This window comes from Labeo rohita, chromosome 23, assembly GCF_022985175.1.
Source record: "Labeo rohita strain BAU-BD-2019 chromosome 23, IGBB_LRoh.1.0, whole genome shotgun sequence".
Classification (NCBI taxonomy): Eukaryota; Metazoa; Chordata; class Actinopteri; order Cypriniformes; family Cyprinidae; genus Labeo; species Labeo rohita.
Genome location: NC_066891.1, coordinates 22,740,561 through 22,760,558, shown reverse-complemented (window position 1 = coordinate 22,760,558; position 19,998 = coordinate 22,740,561). Strand labels below are relative to the sequence as shown.

At 35.1% G+C, this 19,998-nt stretch overlaps 1 protein-coding gene across 1 annotated transcript in view; it reads left to right on the top strand.

Annotated features, from left to right (window-relative positions):
- Nucleotides 1-1,946: 1,946 nt before the first annotated feature.
- Nucleotides 1,947-19,998, top strand: part of plxnb1a (plexin b1a) — a 105,175-nt gene continuing 87,123 nt past the window's right edge. Inside the window, 1 exon segment of the mRNA XM_051096405.1 lies at nt 1,947-2,308. The gene's annotated coding sequence lies outside the window, so the exon portion shown is untranslated.

Sequence of the window (19,998 nt, the reverse complement as noted above, 5' to 3'; positions counted from 1 at the left end):
CTGATTTTTGTTTCCAGCACTATTTTGCATTTGCATTTCAGTTTCATGCCTTGTTTGGACTGATAGTTAGCCCAAACATGACCTTTGACCCTGTCACCCCCTATATAAAGCTGAAAGCGAAGGCTTCCATTTTACGTTGTGTGCTTTTAAGATCTAAATGGGCATGTAGAATAAACAAAGATAGATAGATAAAATGAGGGAACGATAGATAGATAGATAGATAGATAGATAGATAGATAGATAGATAGATAGATAGATAGATAGATAGATAGATAGATAGATAGATAGATAGATAGATAGATAGATAGATGAAACAACAACAGAACGATACATAGATAGACAGTCAGATAGATAGATAGATAGATAGATAAAACAACAATAACGATAGAACGATAGAACGATAGATAGATAGATAGATAGATAGATAGATAGATAGATAGATAGATAGATAGATGAAAACAACAACAGAATGATACATAGATAGACAGTCAGATAGATAGATGGATAGATAGGTAGATAGATAGATAGATAGATAGATAGATAGATAGATAGATAGATAGATAGATAGATAGATAGATGAAACAACAACAGAATGATACATAGATAGACAGTCAGATAGATAGATAGATAGGTAGATAGATAGATAGATAGATAGATAGATAGATAGATAGATAGATAGATAGATAGATAGATAGAACAGATAGATAGATAGATAGACAGTCAGATAGATAGATAGATAGATAGATAGATAGATAGATAGATAGATAGATAGATAGATAGATAGATAGATAGATGAAACAACAACAGAATGATACATAGATAGACAGTCAGATAGATAGATAGATAGATAGATGAAACAACAACAGAATGATACATAGATAGACAGTCAGATAGATAGATAGATAGGTAGATAGGTAGATAGATAGATAGATAGATAGATAGATAGATAGATAGATAGATAGATAGATGAAACAACAACAGAACGATACATAGATAGACAGTCAGATAGATAGATAGGTAGATAGATAGATAGATAGATAAATAGATAGATAGATAGATAGATAGATAGACAGATAGATAGATAGATAAAACAACATAACAACAGAACAATACATAGCTAGATAGACAGATAGATAGATAGATGAAACAACAACAACAGAACGATAGATAGATAGATAGATAGATAGATAGATAGATGAAACAACAAAACGATACATAGATAGACAGTCAGATAGATAGATAGATAGATAGATAGATAGATAGATAGATAAAACAACATAACAACAGAACAATACATAGCTAGATAGACAGACAGATAGATAGATAGATAGATAGATAGATAGATAGATAGATAGATAGATAGATAGATAGATAGATAGATGAAACAACAACAACAGAACGATACATAGACAGATAGATAGATAGATATTTAATACAGTCCTGAATTAATTTATTCTGTATTAAAATTCCATATTTATTCAGTCCTATTATGATTTATCATATTTCTTACATGCATTTATTTCTGTTTTATTACATGCATGTCGTTATTTATTTATTTATTGTAATATCTTTCAAAAGAAAATCATGGTCATCTGTGTTTTAGGTTTTTTGTTTGTTTGTTCACAGAACAAAGATTCATTGAATGAAGACAAACAAACAAGCAAACAAACAGACTGTTTTAACAAACAAAAGTTACAAAATCATTGTCTTTTATCAACAAATAAATACCCTACATTTTCCTTTTTAAAACAAACATAAACGTTTTTGTTTAGATTTTATGCTATCCACAAACAAACGTTTTTTTGTTGTTTTTTTTTACCAAACAAACAAACCGCAGATACGAATTATTTGAAAACGTTCAGATGAATAAACATGGCTGTTTTTGTCTCTTGTGTGCGGACTAGGCGATGTCTGAAGCCCAGCCCTTTTCCATCAGCGGCCGCCGGGTCGCACTAGCGGACAATAACTCCACTGTGAACTGACGCTCACCTCCCGTTATTCCTCACCAAATACACACACAGCCGCGAATGATAGACAAGAGACGGGCTTCCCGGAGTTTGCGCGTCTAAAAATACACAGACGCACATTTCACTCATTAGTTTTTAGGAAATCATTCTTTGAGGGGAGACAGACAGCGAGGGACGAACACACGTGTGTACACGGGCGGGCAGTAGCGCTCCCGGTGAAGTTTATAGACTGAAAGTCTCCTCTCTCGTGCGGATTAATCGGGATTCAAATCACTGCGAGTCTGTGGGAGGCGAAGCGTCGCGGTTTTCTCCCAAAGACAATTTCAACGCTTTAAACGCAGGTAAGAAAATAACAACACTCTTTATTTAAAAACAGCTATGGGTTTTTTACTTTCTGTTGTTGCGTGCTAGGTTTAACCTGTCATTTATGTGAACGCCGGAGTTAGCAGTAGTGCACTTTAACTTCTGTGGTAGCTGGCTGCTGATGAAATGAACCCAATGGGCACAAAAGTTGGCAACACCGGTTAAATCCAAACGTTATTGTGTATTTTGCAGTATAATTGCGGGCTTCACTTAAATGCTCACATGTTTGTATATATAGATGTATATAAATATAATAATAACAACAACAGCTCTGTCAGAATTAGCTATTATTATCAGATGTGTCATTAGTTTTAGTGGATGTGTCATTTATAGTTGCTTTATTTAGCTCATACAGTGATTGTTTGGACAGTCATATTTGAATTATTATATTTTCAAATGTTTACATTGGTATATATCGGATTACAGTATATTTGGGATTCAGTGTTTCAGGTTAAACATGAAACTGGCTAGTAGATGCCTCACCATGATAAACTTGCTGTCATGATCAGCTGCACTTAAAGTGCACTTTTTTGCTAAATTAAAATGCTGTACACACACCAAAATAATGGTGCTTATTAGATTTAATGATTTTCACTGATACAATATGAAGACTAGACATATCAGGGGTTTTTTTAGGTAAAGATGATGTATTTTACATGAAGCGGGACACCCCTTTATTCAATAGGTGCCGCCATGTTGACTTCACCTGGACCAGCCATGCATTATGAGTACTACTATTACTAATAGAGGGTTTGCACTTACGCCACGATTTGTACAGTTACTCGGATGTACTGCTGAATACATTGTTCTGCTGATTTATGCTTTCTAAACCACAGAAAAAATGTGTGAAAGCTACTAAATCATATAGAGAAGGACTTAGTAAGCAAGAAAGGGGACAGTATTTTGACAAACTAAATTTAATAGATGATAAAGATACGTACGAGCGGTTTTAATTAAGATATTGGCCTAATATTTCACCCTGCCTGACTGTAAATGAGTAGAACAAACACAAATGTTGTTAGGATCTGATTGAGTCTGGTCAGCCACAAACGCCTTTTGTTCCTCAGACAGTTTTTTTGCACTCTTCTCTTTGATTTGTTATAATTTTAGCTGTCTGTAATACTCAAAATATTTTTACTGGTCTGACCGATTAGTACACCCCAAAACATGACAATAATTGATCATTTTCAGCAGCAATAATTAGCAAAATATGCAAGTTTCGTTCAGTTCAGTAGCATTGTTTACATTCATTGCCGCCAGTATGGCTGATTGTTGACACACTGTGAAAACACTCTATAATATGTTTACTTTATATAGAGCTAGTACTTTGCGAATCATCAAATTAAGCAACAAAAGAAAAACATTGTATTTAAATATAAATCAGCAGCTATTAGTAAATCTTCATACATCCGGACCAGTAGATGTCAGTAAGCAAAAAGTAACAGTAATACTCTGATACATAAACTCTGTGTGCTTAACTGAATTAGTTGTCAAAACGTGTGTTCACGTGTACTTTAATTGTCCTATTTCAGTTGGATTAAAGCAATAATAATTGTTTGTAAAATGTGATGTGAATGCTTTATTCTGACTGAACTTGCACCCGTTTTCATTTTGTCGGATTAACAAACCTAAATAATGCAATTCTAGCTCAGCTTCATATATCCAGCAGGATGAAAACTGTAGCTTAACTACACCCGCTGTAGCTTGGTTAAATGGTGTTCAGGGAGGAAGGTGTGAGGTACAAGGGTTTTTAATGAGCATGTAGATTAGGAGGTCAGCATCTGTTGCCTCGTGGTGCATTCTTCGGCTGTGTGTTTATGTCGTCGTGGCAGGAGATCTTTAGATGTCTTTTAACCATAATGCATTGAACTTGACGTTTTAGTGATCTGGTACATCTGCACCGTTTCATGCTTCAGCCAAGAAACACAAAGCAGCCTCATATTTATTGTGAAGTGTTGTGAGATCATAATATTTTCATACTGGAATGAGTTTAGATTATGCAGGGGAATTTTAAATAAGAGTCACCAGAGATCAAGATTTATTCTAATTCCATTCGCACATGTTGCATCTATTCGTTTGACACAGCCGCTTAATTTGAACTAGATGACGTTAGGTCTGGTTGAAATCAGTCTGGTATTTGTGCAGTCAAACTAACAAATCTACACTGTGAAGTAAAATGTTTTTACAATTTTTGGTTAAAGATGCCCTGGCAGCTGTACTTGCCAGAAATTCACTGTAATATATAAGGTGGCAATGTTTCAGGTTTTACTTTATAATTTATGTGTTAATAATAAGTGTTAATTTACCAACCTATTTGAAGTACCAAAACCTGCTTTTTAACTTAAAATGTACTGATAACCACTAAAATGATACAGATGATAAAATAGCTTTTGGTAAAACATCTTGGCTCTTAACTTGTAGCTTCAGAAAACTCATTGTAGCATGATTATAACTGTGCATGTACATATTTAATGTGTGGTTAATGCCATCACCCCCCCCATTAGGAAAAAAAAATGTGATGAGGAAGTTCAAATACTCCCACACTCTCACATCCAGTGAATGTTATTTTGTTGCCGGATCTCACAGAGGGATACGTTGTGGGAAAGCCTGTGATGGACTTTCATCTGGCTGTCCGTTGCACTTTTCATACTCTGTAAAGGCTTTCTGTCTTTATCCGCGGTTGGGCTCACAAAGTAAAGATTTTTTTTAGTTCAAAATGATGAAATCCAGCATATTATTCAGTAATGTCTCTCCATATCTACCCATAGAGGAACACGTCAAGGTTCGGTTTACCTCACGTGTGCGTTTGCACTTTGCACTGTTTTATCTTCTTCATTATCTGCGCAAAGTCATGATCGCCAAGCCAAAAATGTTGCGGTTTAAGTCAGAAATGCTTCTCTTGTTTCCTTCTCTGGCTTTCTTGTATTAGCAGAAACCTTGCTCAGAGATGGCCATCTGCTCGCCGCTTTGTAGTTTCATTCAGCACAATATCAGATTAACCCCTCACCTCATGTTCCATGGGAGTGTGGTGTGGAGCAGAATGGGACGGTTGTAGCGTGAAACCACGGGTCTGGAGGGTGTTGGCCAGGGTTAACAGGTGGTAGCAGACATAGATCCTGAAGGGCTGGCCCTCACATTTAAATGCATAGCCTAAAATACCGATCTCTGTGTTCTTGGTATATATTTTTAAACTCTTATGTGATATTGATTATGTTAGTTTTGTTTGAGAAGTTTGATCAGCACTTACATGTGTCAAAACTGAAAGCGAAAACTGAAAGATTACATAGTGCATCCTAGTTTTTTGTCTGTTGCTAAAGCTTGGTTAAATGGCGCTAAGAGAGGAAGGTGTGAAGTGCAAGTTTTTAATGAGCGTGTATTTTAGGAGGTCATGAATCTGCCTCTCAGCATCTGTTGCTTTGTGGCAAGGGAGCTTCAGATGACTTTTAACCATAAGGCACTGAACTTGACATTTTAATGATCTTTTACATCTGCACCATTTCATGCTATATCCAAGAAACACAAAGCAGCCTCATATTTTTTTGTACAGTATTGTGAAATCAATACTTTCACCCTTGAAATGAGTTTAGATTATGCAGGGATATTTTAAATAAGGATTTATTATAACTCAGTTTGTACATGTTAATGGTTGCATCAAATGTTTGTGGAAGTTGAGCAGTTCATACTAGGTGACATCAGCCTTTTCTTTACACGAACAGGCTTGCGTTTCTATACAAATAAAAGGCATCATGACACCTTGACATATTAGGGAATTAAAAAGTGTGGTTTCCAAGCCAGGACAAGCCATAGAAATGAATTAATTCTTTTAAGGGCATGTAAAAGGCATTAAAGGAGAAGTCCACTTCCAGAACAACAATTTACAAATAATGTACTCACCCCCTTGTCATTCTAAATGTTCGTGTCTTTCTGTCTTAAGGAAGTTGTTTTTTGAGGATTTTTTTTCCCATATAATGGACTTCAATGGTTCCCCGATTTTGAAAATGCAAAATGTCGTTTAAATGCAGCTTCAAAGGGCTCTAAACGATCCCATCCACGTAAGAAGGGTCTTATTTAGCGAAACGATCCATCATTTTGCAAGTTCAAAATCGGGGCACCACTGAAGTCAATTACATGGAGAAAAATACTGAAATGCTTTCCTCAAAAAAACATAATTTCTTTACGAATGAAGACAGAAAGACATGAACATCTTGGATGACAAGGGGGGGAGTAAATTATTTGTAAATTGTTGTTCTGGAAGTGGACTTCTCCTTTAAGAGTGAACATGAGGTCTTAAATATTTAAATGTTTTTGTTAAAGGAATAGTGCAGCCAAAAATGAAAATTACCCCATTATTTATTCAGCCTTTCCTTTTTCAGACGAATACAATCTGAGTTATATCTTCCAAGTTTTATAATGGCAACGAATGGCTGTTGATGTCTAGTAGTCCAATAGAAGTCCAATAAAGTGAGTCATAACCAACGTCATAACCATCATAAAAAGTGCTCCACATGGCTCCAGGGGGTTAATGGAGGCCTTCAGAAGCAAATCAGCATTTTTAAAACCTGATAATTCACAATCGCTAATATCTATTGTACTGTTGAATCTTGAAGGAGAATTCCACTTCCAGAACAACAATTCACAAATAATTTACTCACCCCCTTGTCATCCAAGATGTTCATGTCTTTCTGTCTTCAGTTGTAAAGAAATTATGGTTTTTGAAGAAAGCATTTCAGGATTTTTTTCCATATAATGGACTTAAATGGTGCCCCGATTTTTAACTTGCAAAATGTAGTTTAAATGCAGCTTTAAATGGCTTTAAACAATCCCAGCCGAGGAAGAAGGGTCTTATCTAGTGAAACGATCGGTCATTTTGCAAGTTCAAAATCGGGGCACCATTGAAGTCAGTTAAATGGAGAAAAATACTGAAATGCTTTCCTCAAAAAACATAATTTCTTTACGACTGAAGACAGAAAGACATGAACATCTTGGATGACAAGGGGGTGAGTACATTATATGTGAATTGTTGTTCTGGAAGTGGACTTCTCCTTTAAGAGTGAACATGAGGTCTTAAATATTTAAATTTTTTTGTTAAAGGAATAGTTCAGACAAAAATGAAAATTATCCCATGATTTACTCACCCTTTCCTTTTTCAGATGGATACAATCTGAGTTATATCTTCCAAGTTTTATAATGACAAAGAATGGCTGTTGATGTCTAGTAGTCCAATACAACTCCAATAAAGTGAGTCATAGCCAACGTCATAACCATCATAAAAAGTGCTCCACACGGCTCCAGGGGGTAAATGAAGGCCTTCAGAAGCATTTTTAAATCAGCATTTTTAAAACTTGATCTCTAATGTCTATTGGACTGTTGAATCTTAACACCCATTCACTGCCATTATACAGCTTGGATAAGCCAGGACATTTTTTAATATAACTCTGATTGTATTCGTCTGAAAGAAGAAAGTCATATGCACCTAGGATGGCTTGAGTATGAGTAAATCATAGTCCTTTTCATTTTTGGGTAAACTATCCCTTTAAGGCAATTTCATTGGATAAATGATAGCTTAAAACCTGAAATAAACAGACTTTCTCTTTCCCCTATATTCTGTTTTATTTCCTTACATTTTTTACATTTTTGGTCCTGTTTCTGTCTTCTGTTTTTCTTAATCTGAGTTATGATTTCCAAGCCCACACATAGAAGGTTATACACCCCAGAACTGGAAAATGGAAAGTAGATAAATAATATTTAGTGTTTACAGGGATTTGTGGGAATGTGGAAAGAGCCTTGAGGAACAAAATGAAAGAACATGATAAATCTTTCTGGATTCTAATGTCATGCCAGTGCTGCCATGGCAAGGTCAGTTTCCTCAGAGCTGTGGGTCATACCACGAGTAATTTGAGGATGGGTTAGAAGATCGGATGCTCACTAATAAGTCTGGCAAACAGATGAAAGCTTTAAAAGAGTTTTGAAATTGGCTTGTTATTTTATTGTTGTAGTTCAGGTCAGCACGACCCACTGTATACGAGAACAGAGCAGCTCTTGAACCATACAGGATGTGATTTAATTTAATATATGTGCTGCGTGTTTTATAGTGATGCACTGTGTTCATTTACACACAAGCAGTTCGTGTTCCTGTGTTTTCAGCGTCTCTTTTCACAATAAATGCTGCTTCATATGAGCTCATCTCTGTATGTGTTCTCAATAGGGGTGGAGGAAAAAATCGTTTCACATATGAATTGCGATTCAGTCTTCTAGCAATTCGCATCAATTCACAAATTTCAAAAATCGATTTTCTAGTTAGTATAATAGTAACAATAGCATGATGTTGTTGGATCAAAACCGCAACGGCAATGGAGGAGGAAAAACAAATACATCCTGCCCCATTTTTTTTAGCGAGGGCAAGTGTTTGGAAAAATATTATATTCATTTTTGATCTTTATATGAATTGTTGAATTTTCGATACTATAGACTTGTGTGTTTTTGTGTTAAAATACTGGTGCGTTTGATGTCCAGTGTGCACAAAAAATGTGATGAAAAATTGTGAATTTTTAATCGTGACCCCAAGAATCGATTAAATCGAATCGCGAGGTACTGAAAGATTCCCACCTGTAGTTGTCAGTTTGGGACATTTATATTGTGTAGGGGTTGACCGCTATGTTTTTTTCAGGGCGGTCGACCGATACTGCTTGACCGATATATCACCAAGGTTGATATTTGGCATTTTTCAAATATCAGCATCGGCCCGATTAAGTTTTTCTGTTTGGCCAATATGTTCGAAACTTTAATTTTGACGGCAAAACAGCAGTTCCTGCGCATGCAGCACTCACATTCTCCCTAATACGGATAATCTCTGCCTAATAAGGATAGAAGTCTGTCTAATAATCAGATAGAACCTTTGAACAAATGAATTAAAAGGTATACAAAAAAGTATGATAATGATTGCTTTTATAGAAAGGCAAACATTATAATACTTTCTCGTCAATGTACATCAAATCTGCATATATCATTTAAACAAATCATTGCCTTAGAATTATAAGGTTCTATTTGCATTCTGAGCGCTTTTGAGGTATTGAGCTTCAAAGTTTTTGAATTACATAGAATTCTGTACATTTTTGTTTTCTAAAAAGAGGCCCAAAATGTACACCGCTTACAAAATGTAATGTACATAATGTAAATAAGTTGTCACAGAATAAGAATATGTGAATAACTGAATTTTGACAAAAATGTCAGATAGAACCTTACAATTCTAAGGTGACGAAATGTCTAATAAACGTTTAATTCCACAGACCTTGCAGACTTAGTCTAAGCTAGTTGTGAGATATTGTGAAGTGTGCATTTGTATCCTGCATGATTGCATGTGCTCTGCGTGACAGTTGGTCTGTGCAAATTGAATGCGGACAGGAGGAGAGATCAGCTTCACTGGAGACGCGCGATCGACAAACTTTAAACTCGTGGTTTCAAATTATGCTGCGCTTTATCCATTTTCCCACTGTCATATTTATGTCATTTTTACCCCGTGCTGTATGTAAAGTGTTATGAGTGTGGCTTTAGTTGAAAAAATATGATTCCCAAAGCACACTAACTTTCCAGATTCCCAAAGTGCCCTGTTGGTTACAGTGTTTACTTTCTTTTTATAAATATATTTTAAAATATTACTTTATTTGTTAAAAATACTGTAATAGGATTACAGAATAAGGAAGTTGTCATCCAAAGTATGTTTATTTGACACATTTATTTTTAATGTAATTCATTTCAAACATTAATTAAAATAAATAAAGATTATAATTATAATTGATAATTAAAATAAAAATATATATATCAGCTTTACATTGGCCATTGACCACTCTGCTTTCTAAGATATCGGCATCGAATGTCAAAAAAAAATATTGTTTGACTAATAAAAACAATATTTTGAACTGATATATATGTCTGGTGTAAAAATGAAAATTAATGTCAAAATTAAGAATAACAAGGGCTCTGACAAAAACATTCTTTAAATGCTTTTAATGTATTTTATCTGCAAATCGGTTTTAAAAATGACTGCTATCAATGACGATAACCACAAATGTGACCTGGATCACAAAACCAGTCATAAGGGTCATTTTTTCAAAATTGAGATTTATGCATCATATGAAAGCTGGATAAATAAGCTTTTAATTGATGTATAGTTTGTTAGGATAGGACAATATTTGGAGATACAACTATTTAAAAATCAGGAATCTGAGGGTGCAAAAAAATCAAAATATTGAAAAAATTGCCTTTAAAGATAAAGATGCCTTTAAAATAATCAGACAGTTGACCCCTAATATTGTGCATTTGGGAGAGCACATGCGCCATCCATCTTACCAGACTTCCAAATTTTTTTGGAGGGAAAATTACAATACAATTTATCACACTGAAAGCTGAATGGTTTGAAACACTTGAAAATGAAGAAATTACAATATGTTTGTATTGTAATTTTACAGTTGTACAGTAAAACAAATTTTTACAATATTATTATTTTTTATTTATTTATTTTACGGTGATCTGTTAAAATAGCATTTTTTTCTGCTAATTGTTCAGCCATACAAACATACACAGCAAACCTGGAAATTCTGGAAAAATTGCATTAGATTATTATTTTTTAATCCAAATCATTCACCTCTACCCTATTAACCACCCAGAACACTTCAGCAACCACATAGCAACTTGCTAAAAAATCACCCAGAATACCCTAGCATTGTGACGATTTGCACTGGAAAATGTGCTTTAAATTTGTTAATTCAGTACATTTCACATATTTCCCACAGTTAGAATTGTATAATGAAGACTGAAATAATGTTGTTGCCTTTGTGAAACCATGCCAGTGCTGTGTGTGTGTTTGTGTGTATTAAAAGAAAGCCCACCCGGGACTTCTCATTAGTTCTGGTCACATGTGTGAAGGCCATGCATACTTCTCCATTCTTCCTGTTGGGTACGCTTTTACACTAACAACCCTCAGGTTAGCTTAGATACACCAGCTTTCTCCAATTTTCACTGCTATTTTAAGCCAATAAAACCACCCTAGTTGTAATATTTACTATAATTATAACTTTTCACCTCTTTCTTTAAGGGAGAACATCTTTTTAATATATATTTTTTGACTTCATACACAGCTGTTCTCAGTGCCCTGCTGAGAAGCTAAACCTCAAATGCTAGGCTAGTGTGCCAACATCCATCCTAGCTGTGCCCTGACCATAAATAACCCTTTTTATTAGCGCACGGTTGTGTGTTTACTTTGCCAGAGTGAGCTTTTCCTGTATTTTTAATCTAGACTGGGGCTACACAGAGGCCCTTGCAGGGACAGAGATTAAGAAGCGTGTGGAGGTGTTGCCTGTGCTAACAGGCGAGGACAGTTGTGGCTACTATGATCTCTTTGGGGTGGGGGATTGCGTATTCTCAGTTTATTTGAGTAAGTGTTGAATGTGTGAAAACACTTTCACTGTCTCCCACTCACACATACTTGTCAGTTTGTCTCCCACCGACACACACACACAGAGGTTCCTTGCCATGATATATTATGCAAGTGTGGCAAGTTGTTGAGCTAAAAATATTCAGTAGTGCATATGTCCCAGGACGTAACTTCTGCTTTCTAGTGGAGGCCATGTATGGAGTTTTTACGTGAGGTTTTGGTCAATCTGGAGAGCGTAGCTTATAAAAAATGATTTCTTCGATCTAACACCAGACTAAACTTTTCATTCTGTTTATATTTTTCACTTGTATCCACTCTCTTAAATTGTCCAGCTTCTTCGCCTGTAATATAAGCTGCATTTCATCTTTTGTTTTATTTCACTTTTCCTGTGAAGTTTGACTCCGTAAAAGAATAGTTCATCTTATTATTTACTCACCCTCATGCTGTTCCAAACTTCTTTTTTTTTTCTTTTTTTTTTTTTTACATCGAACAAAAAAGAACATTGTTTTGCAGAATCTTTTGAAGGGTTGAACTGTGTAAACTTTCATAAACAAATCAGACTGATTCATAAATGAATCATTTAGCCTAATTTGTAAGCCAGATCAGTTCAAAAGAATCAAATGAGCTATTTATGGTTGTAGGTTCAACTTACAGAATCATTTACATTTTTTGTTAATATTACTGAATGATGAATTTTACTTTTTCTATCAAATATCTTGGAACATAGCACATAAATTATATAGGTGAATTTTATGTAAATTTTAAAGCTGAACTGTCATAAGAAAAAGAGTTGTATGAAGATTTTTCAAAAACACTCCTTGTTTTTTCTCAGAAAAAAGTATACTATATTGGTTGGGTTGGGTATCGAGAACTGGTTCCAAATTTTCAAGATTCGATATTCATGTATCCGATAAGACATTTTGATTCTGCTTATTGATTAATGCATGCAAATTTTAATGTGATTTTTTTTTTTTTTTTTTTTTTTTTTTTTAAACCATTCAAGCACAAGATGATGTGAAAGGAAACAATTCGTACTCATCCACAAAATGCACAAAAAACGCCTCTCATTGTGTGCAACTACAGAATTGTTCTCTTTCATGTCGTCTTGCACTTGAATGGACAAATACACAAAATAATCAAAATATCCTTGTAAACACAGTCGGTTTTGTCATGTCAATGTACACATTTGAAAAACAAAGTGCATTTATAACACTAAATTAGGGGCCAGCACAAACCGTCTTTTGGCGTTAAAATTGTACTGTCAGGTTTTACTAAAGACGTGCAGTGATGAATTGGCACTGAAAAGGCATGGACACAGTTATTGTTGCGCCTGACCTTATCGAATATGCATTTGCAGGAGTTTCCCTTTCAAACACAAAATTTATGGGAGGAGAGTATTCAAATTAATCAAGCAATATGTTTTACTAATGTTTGCGTATGTCAAATTACTGCCATTTGCACCATTATTTAACACCCAAAAAAGCATGTCTTAAACTAATTTGCACTTGAAATGGCTGCAATTATTATTGCTAGGAGGAGGCACTGAAGAGAACAGAGTGCGTGTGATAGAAGGGAGAGGATTTTTCCACATGTATTAATTTATTTGGAATGCCAGAAGAACACATTATCCGAACATATCATTTGCCAAGCCATGTTATTTTTAATTTGCTTCAGGAAATAAAAGACGACTTGGAACCCTCAACAAGGAGTCACACAATACCAATCAAAACTTCTAGCAAACCTTCATTTTTTGGCCTCCGGTTCTTTTCAACATACTATGGCTTCTATGTTTCTTTATTCTTTATTTGCTACTATGCTACTTTGCGCTGCGCTTGGTATATTGCGTTGGTTGATATGTGAATGAGATGTTGCATCTGTGTTCTTTAATTTGCGCATTGTAAATCACCCACAGAAAATTCCCCTCCCATCGGCACTGTTTTGGAATTGCGCTCTCGCGCTAATTTTCCGTTTAGTAAAACAGGCTCTAGATCTGTGCATTTAGTCTTAAAGTGACAGCAGTCTCATATTCCTGCTGCTGACTGTGCCGTTCATGTTAATCAAAGAACAAAAGAAAAAGAAATCCACTCACCGATATGATTATTTTTGTAACTTTATTAGGATTGATCTATATTTTATTTTAAAAAGAAAACTGTTACATTTTATTACATTTGATTTCAATTTCTGTACCTGAACCTTTAGTTGTATTTATTTGTGCTGTCACTAATTTGTTTGAATTTTTTGAATCAGAATCAATCATTTTCATATGATACCCAACTCTGTATATGGGGTTTAACACTATAAGCATGAGTAAAATAATATCTGGATTCTCATTTTTGGGTGAACTATAAAGGATGTGATTTGACATACGCCACTTGCCTTTGTCCCCTGCAGAGCTATGCCAGCCATATGAAATATGGCTCCTGGTAAGTACAGTAAGCCGGGACTGTGCCACAGACAGGCAGCCTGACATGACAGCTGCATCTGCTCTCATTTTGCCTAATCCATTAGCTGAAATGTTACAAGCCACTGGAGGGGGTTTGACCTGGGGTTCTTTTGACAATATATTGGCTTTATCTGTGGACATCCGCACAGTGACTCACATATTTGTTTGGGTGAGAGGATATTAGCTGCAACTACTGAAGCACAGCAATTGCACCAGAGATAGACAATGACCTTTTGCTGGGCAGCAGCCTAAAGAAAGAGCAGAGGTTGCATTGCATTGTGATCTATTATTGGGTACATTTTTATCTATATCTTATACTGTGATTAGAGTTGAGTTTTATACATGTATGTCTGTAAGTTGAAATGCATGTCAAAAAGTTGTTACGATTAAGATTTCACTGGTGTCATGGATCAGTGGTATAGTTCATTATCTGTGTACCTCTGCTAGTTAGTTAATTGCTCACAGACACCAGTGCAGATGGTAACAGCTAGTCCATCTGTGCAGCTAGCTTCACCCCATCATTGTAATTGCATGTCTTACTGAAAGTAAGGATTTTTAAGCATCAAAGTTGAAGTGACATGCATTAAGCAGGACAATATAGTATATCAACAATTTAGAGTTTTCAAAAATTGACGGAATATTTTTTGGATAGGCCTCCTGCTATTGTTTTCTATTGCGATAGCATTTTCCCGCAAATTCCCGCTCCAAATTCATGAAGTTGGCTGAGCATGTCACATGTCTCTAATATACAGCAAGGTTAAAAGCACCACAATGCACTTTGCAAAAAAAGGTACAAAAGCTGTCAGTGGCACGGTACCCTTTCAAAAGCTACACCTCTGTACCTTATTTACACCTAAAAGGTGCATTTTAGTACCTTAAAGATACAGATTTGTACCTAAAGTACACAAAGTGCCTAAATGGAATATATTAGTGCGTTTTGAAAGGGTAACGCCACAGTGAAAGCTTTTTGTACCTTTTTTTTATAAGAATGAATTCATTATAGTTTCCCCAGAGTTGCACCATATGACATTTTACAACATAAACTAACCTTGATATGTCAAATTATGTAATTTTTTTTTTCTTTAGGTATAGCAAAAATATCAAAATGAGTTTTAAAGCAAACTAAAATGTTCATCATTAGATGATGCACTGAAATTAAAATAAAAAAAACATTTAATTTAAAATTAAAATAAAGTTAATTAAATCTAATAATATCTGTGTTGCATATAAAAACAAGGCAGTTTTTATATCAACATTTTAATTATATAATTATGTTTCTACTATTTTAAATAGAACATTTTTAAATTACATAAATAATATTTAAATTACATTTAAATAGTGGCTGTAATAACTTTTAATTACACATTTATTTAAACATATAGGTTATATATAACATATTCATTATATTTAACTTATATATAACATATGTAATATAGTGCATGGACATTGCATGGCTTTCCTAAGGTAAATGTGTGTTGTGACATTCTTTACACGCTGATTTATTATATCTTTACACAGCTGAAAATTGAGCAACTACATTAGACATGATGCGTATATTTCAGTAAGTTGTACTGTTTTTTTTTTTTTTTTTTTCAACAAACCTTCGTGTTCATTTATGCTTTTTTTTTTTGCTACAACTAGTAAAGAGGAATAGATATGAACTTAGGTGAATAAAGCAAGCTCACATGCCACAAGTTTTGCTATAAAATTGACAGAATTTGAAAACCTTTGTTTTTCAAAAGTAACAGACTAATGGTTAATCAAAGTAAAGATGTATAAAAAAAAAAAAGAAGAAGAAATTGATATTGTCAACGAAGTGTCTTGACACATGATAATATGTAAATGTAGCACTTTTAAATGTAGTTTTAAATAAATTAATAGACCTGAGCAAAAAAAGTGTAATGTCATTGATCCTCACACTGTGATGCTTTCAAAATTGCTGTGCATTAGAGGGGTCAAATATCAACTTCTGACTCCACCAATAGAGTTCAGTGTTGGATGATCTGTTTGTCCAAACAATTGGGTTTGGAAAACCTAATGGCACACACTTCATCTTCCAATGCATAAACCCAAGCTTTGAAGATGCATGCAAAAGTGCAAATTGTCATTATTTCACAAGCATGAGTGATTTACTCGTAAGGAAATAGCTGTGCTATTTAACACAGTCTTCCATGCTTATAATGGCTTTAAATGTGGTTAGTTTGCACTCAGTTCCACTTGCAGGCACCGCTGTACAGTAATACAAGCTGGCTGAGCTAACCTTATTTGGCAGGAAGCTGTAAAAGATCTATGCCATGGCTAAAATCAATGAGGCCAAACCATTGCACGGGTAACAAGCCCCTTTCAAGTGTCGATCCAAGCATCTGCCTCTCACTTCAATCACACCCTCAAAAAGAAAGGAGGATTACACCTCTCAATGCAGAATCACCCCCTTCTTTTGCCAAATCTCAGATGATCAGGATAATGAAGAGAGTGGGGGGAAGAGAGAGAGATGGTGGGAAGCCAGGCTGACTCAACACGCCCCTCCCCTCCGGTTACGCCTGCTCCTTAATCCCTTAATCCCATTGGATCGGGGAATAATTCTGTTTGATCAACCGATCAATTTATAACTGCCACTTCATCTGAGTTTCACATAGCTGAGGACAGAGCATTTAAGGTATGCGAAGACTGCTGGAGCTCGCCAGTAGTAACAGACACAGTTACCTAGTCATTAAAACGACACCAGTGTTTCACTATGTTTACATTTCTATCCAAGTTTAATGTGGAGAGACAAATTAATGATATTTGATGAAGTGATGATTCATAATATTTGTAATAAATGTTTTCTCTTTTAAAAAAAAAAAAAAATTTAAATGTGTCATTAAAGGGATAGTTTACCCAAAAATGAAAATTCTGTCATTAATTACACACCTTAATGTCGTTACAAACCCGTAAGACCTTTGTTTATCTTCGGAACACAAATTAAGTTATTTTTGATGAAATCCAAGAGCTTTCTGACCCTGCGTAGACAGCAATGCAAGTACCACGTTCAAGGCCCAGAAAGGTAGTTAGGACATCGTTAAAATAGTCCATGTGACATCAGTGGTTCAACCATAATTTTACAAAGCTACAAGAATACTTTTTGTTCGCAAAGAAAACAAAAATGACATGCAAGAAATTATTGAATAAAGGTATTATTTTTGCTTTCTTTTTTTGGTTTTGTGAAACTTGAATGAGAAGTGGCAGTGCCCTTTGCTTTCATATAATTTCTTTCTTGAGTTCTTCAGTTTTGTGTGGTTTTTTTTTTTTGGTTTTTTTTTAAACCATCAACTTCGAGAGATCCTTGAGGGAAGCTCAGCTACAAACCATGCGAAATTAACACAATGGTGAACCATACAACCTCAAGAGCATTGTGAAACTCAAGCAGGAAGTGACAGACACTTCTCATGTGAGTTTCACACACAAAAAAAAAAGTTGAAACAGTATTTATTTATTTATTTATTTTACACAAATTTGCCTCCAAAGAGTGGAGAGATTTGTATGGAGATTTGAGGGACCTATACACTTCCATTAAATGGGCTCACAGAGGTTATTTTTCTAAACATATTTGTTTTCATTTGAAGAAATAAATGTATAAACATCTAGCATGGCATATGGGGTAAATAAACAATGATGGGAATTATTATTTTTGGGTGGAACATCCCTTTAAAAGGATAGTTCACCCAAAAATGAAAATTAGTCCATTATTTACTCACCGTCTTAGGTGTACATGACTTTCTTTTTTCAGAAGAATCCAGTCGGAGTTATATTAAAAATTATCTTGGCACTTCCAAGCTTTAGAACGGCATAGACAAGTTTCTCTTCACCAGTCCAAAACAAGTCCAATAAAGTGCATCCATCCATAATAAAAAAGTGCCGTACCCAACTCCGGGGGGTGAATAAAGTTCTCCTGTAGCAAATCAATGCATTTTTGTAAGAAAAATATCCATTTTTAATACATAATAATCACTTTAATCTAGCTTGTGCCAACTGGTCACACACAGCCTTTCCGGGCGGATAACATAGGACGTCGGCTTTGCGCGGGCGTGAACACGCCGTGAAGAGAGGTAAACAAAGCGCTGGTGACGAATTAGAACTTCAAAACAAGGATTTGTAAAGAAAAATGATTTGAAGGATATGAAGGATTTCGATATAAACCAAGAGGAGACTGGTTTTCTTTTGCTAAAGGAAGGAAACTTCCTTTGCTTCTGTAAACAAACGCTGTTTTTTTGCGAGACTTACTGGCACATGTGCAATGCCAACGTCCTTCGTCATCCTCCCTGGAAAGGCTTCTGTGTACAATCAATTGGCATAAACTAGATTAAAGTGATTATTACATTTTAAATATGGATTTTTCTTTCAAAAATGCATCGATTTGCTACAGGAGGCCTTTATTCATCTCCCAGAGCCATTCTAAAGCTTGGAAGTGCCAGAATAATTTTTAATATTAGTCCGATTGGATTCATCTGAAAGTAGGAAGTCATATACACCTAAGATGCCTGGAGGGTGAGTAAATAATGGGTTAATTTTCATTTTTGGGTGAACTATCCCTTGAAGTTAAAACTTTGTAAAATAATTAGTTTTTTTTACACCATATGAATTAAACTTGAATACAAAGAATGTATTATGAAGAAATGCCAACTTCTGGATGCCAAAGTCTAGATGACGCAGGCTGGTGGGTCGTTAACGCAAACTGATGATATTTGATTGTTTAATGTTGTATAAATATATAATGGCTGGTTAGTATTCACTACAGCATTTCACAGCGCGCTTTTAGAGTTCCTCTGAAACCCTCCGCCTCCCCAGCTCCACCTGTATAGATATGTTATGGGCTATTATATATGCTATTTGTGAAGCAGTATGGATGTCTTATAGGGGTGGGAGTCTTTCAGTATCTCACGATTCGATTCAAATAGATTGTTGGGGTCACAATTCAATTAAAAATCATTTCATTTTTTTTTTTTTTTTTTTGACTTGTATTTTGATTCAATTCATGAATCACGACTCAAGAAATCTGTGTTTCCTATTAACTATTAACTTCCTAATAAATCAAAAATATTTTACACTTCCCATTATGGATATGTGTGTGAATCCGGTACAATGACATGTACTACGAAACCCCTAAATACGAGATGAAAAGAAAAATATATTTGAATGCTTTCTCTCACAATTATATCATCAGGTAATCATACCGTATATAAATTGCGGGCACCGTGGAGCCGTTATTAATGTGGGGCATTGAAACCGCTTTTGAATGCACACTTGCGTTTTACTTTCACTTTCAAGATTCGCGATTACAGGGAACAGCATTAGTGCACTTACTGCATATTTTGCAAGATTAGATGTTTGTCAGTGGTGCTCAGGATCTGCAAATCACTCACCATCGTTCAGCAGCAGCAATTCAGCTGCGTAGCACATCTGTTCCACTGTTAACATTGTCACTTTTCTTAGTCTCTGCACATTGAATGTATAAAAGAAAATATTTATCATTAAATTACCCACTTCACTTATGAGTCTAGAAAAATAACTGCACGCTGGGCTTGATGATGGCCATGGATTTGCTTTTGTAATGACTGTGAATAAGTATACAGCTGAATTTAGTGCTGAATGAAGGGAATGTGTTCTTGGATTTGGAGTTGGTTCAAAGGCATTTTTGCTGAGAGGATGTTCCAGCACTTGTCTTATCTCTAAAGCTGTGCTCAAAGTCAAATCATGGGGTAAAATACTTTCACAAAGCCTCCAGCATATATCTGATTTGATTCTGTTTTCATGGAAAG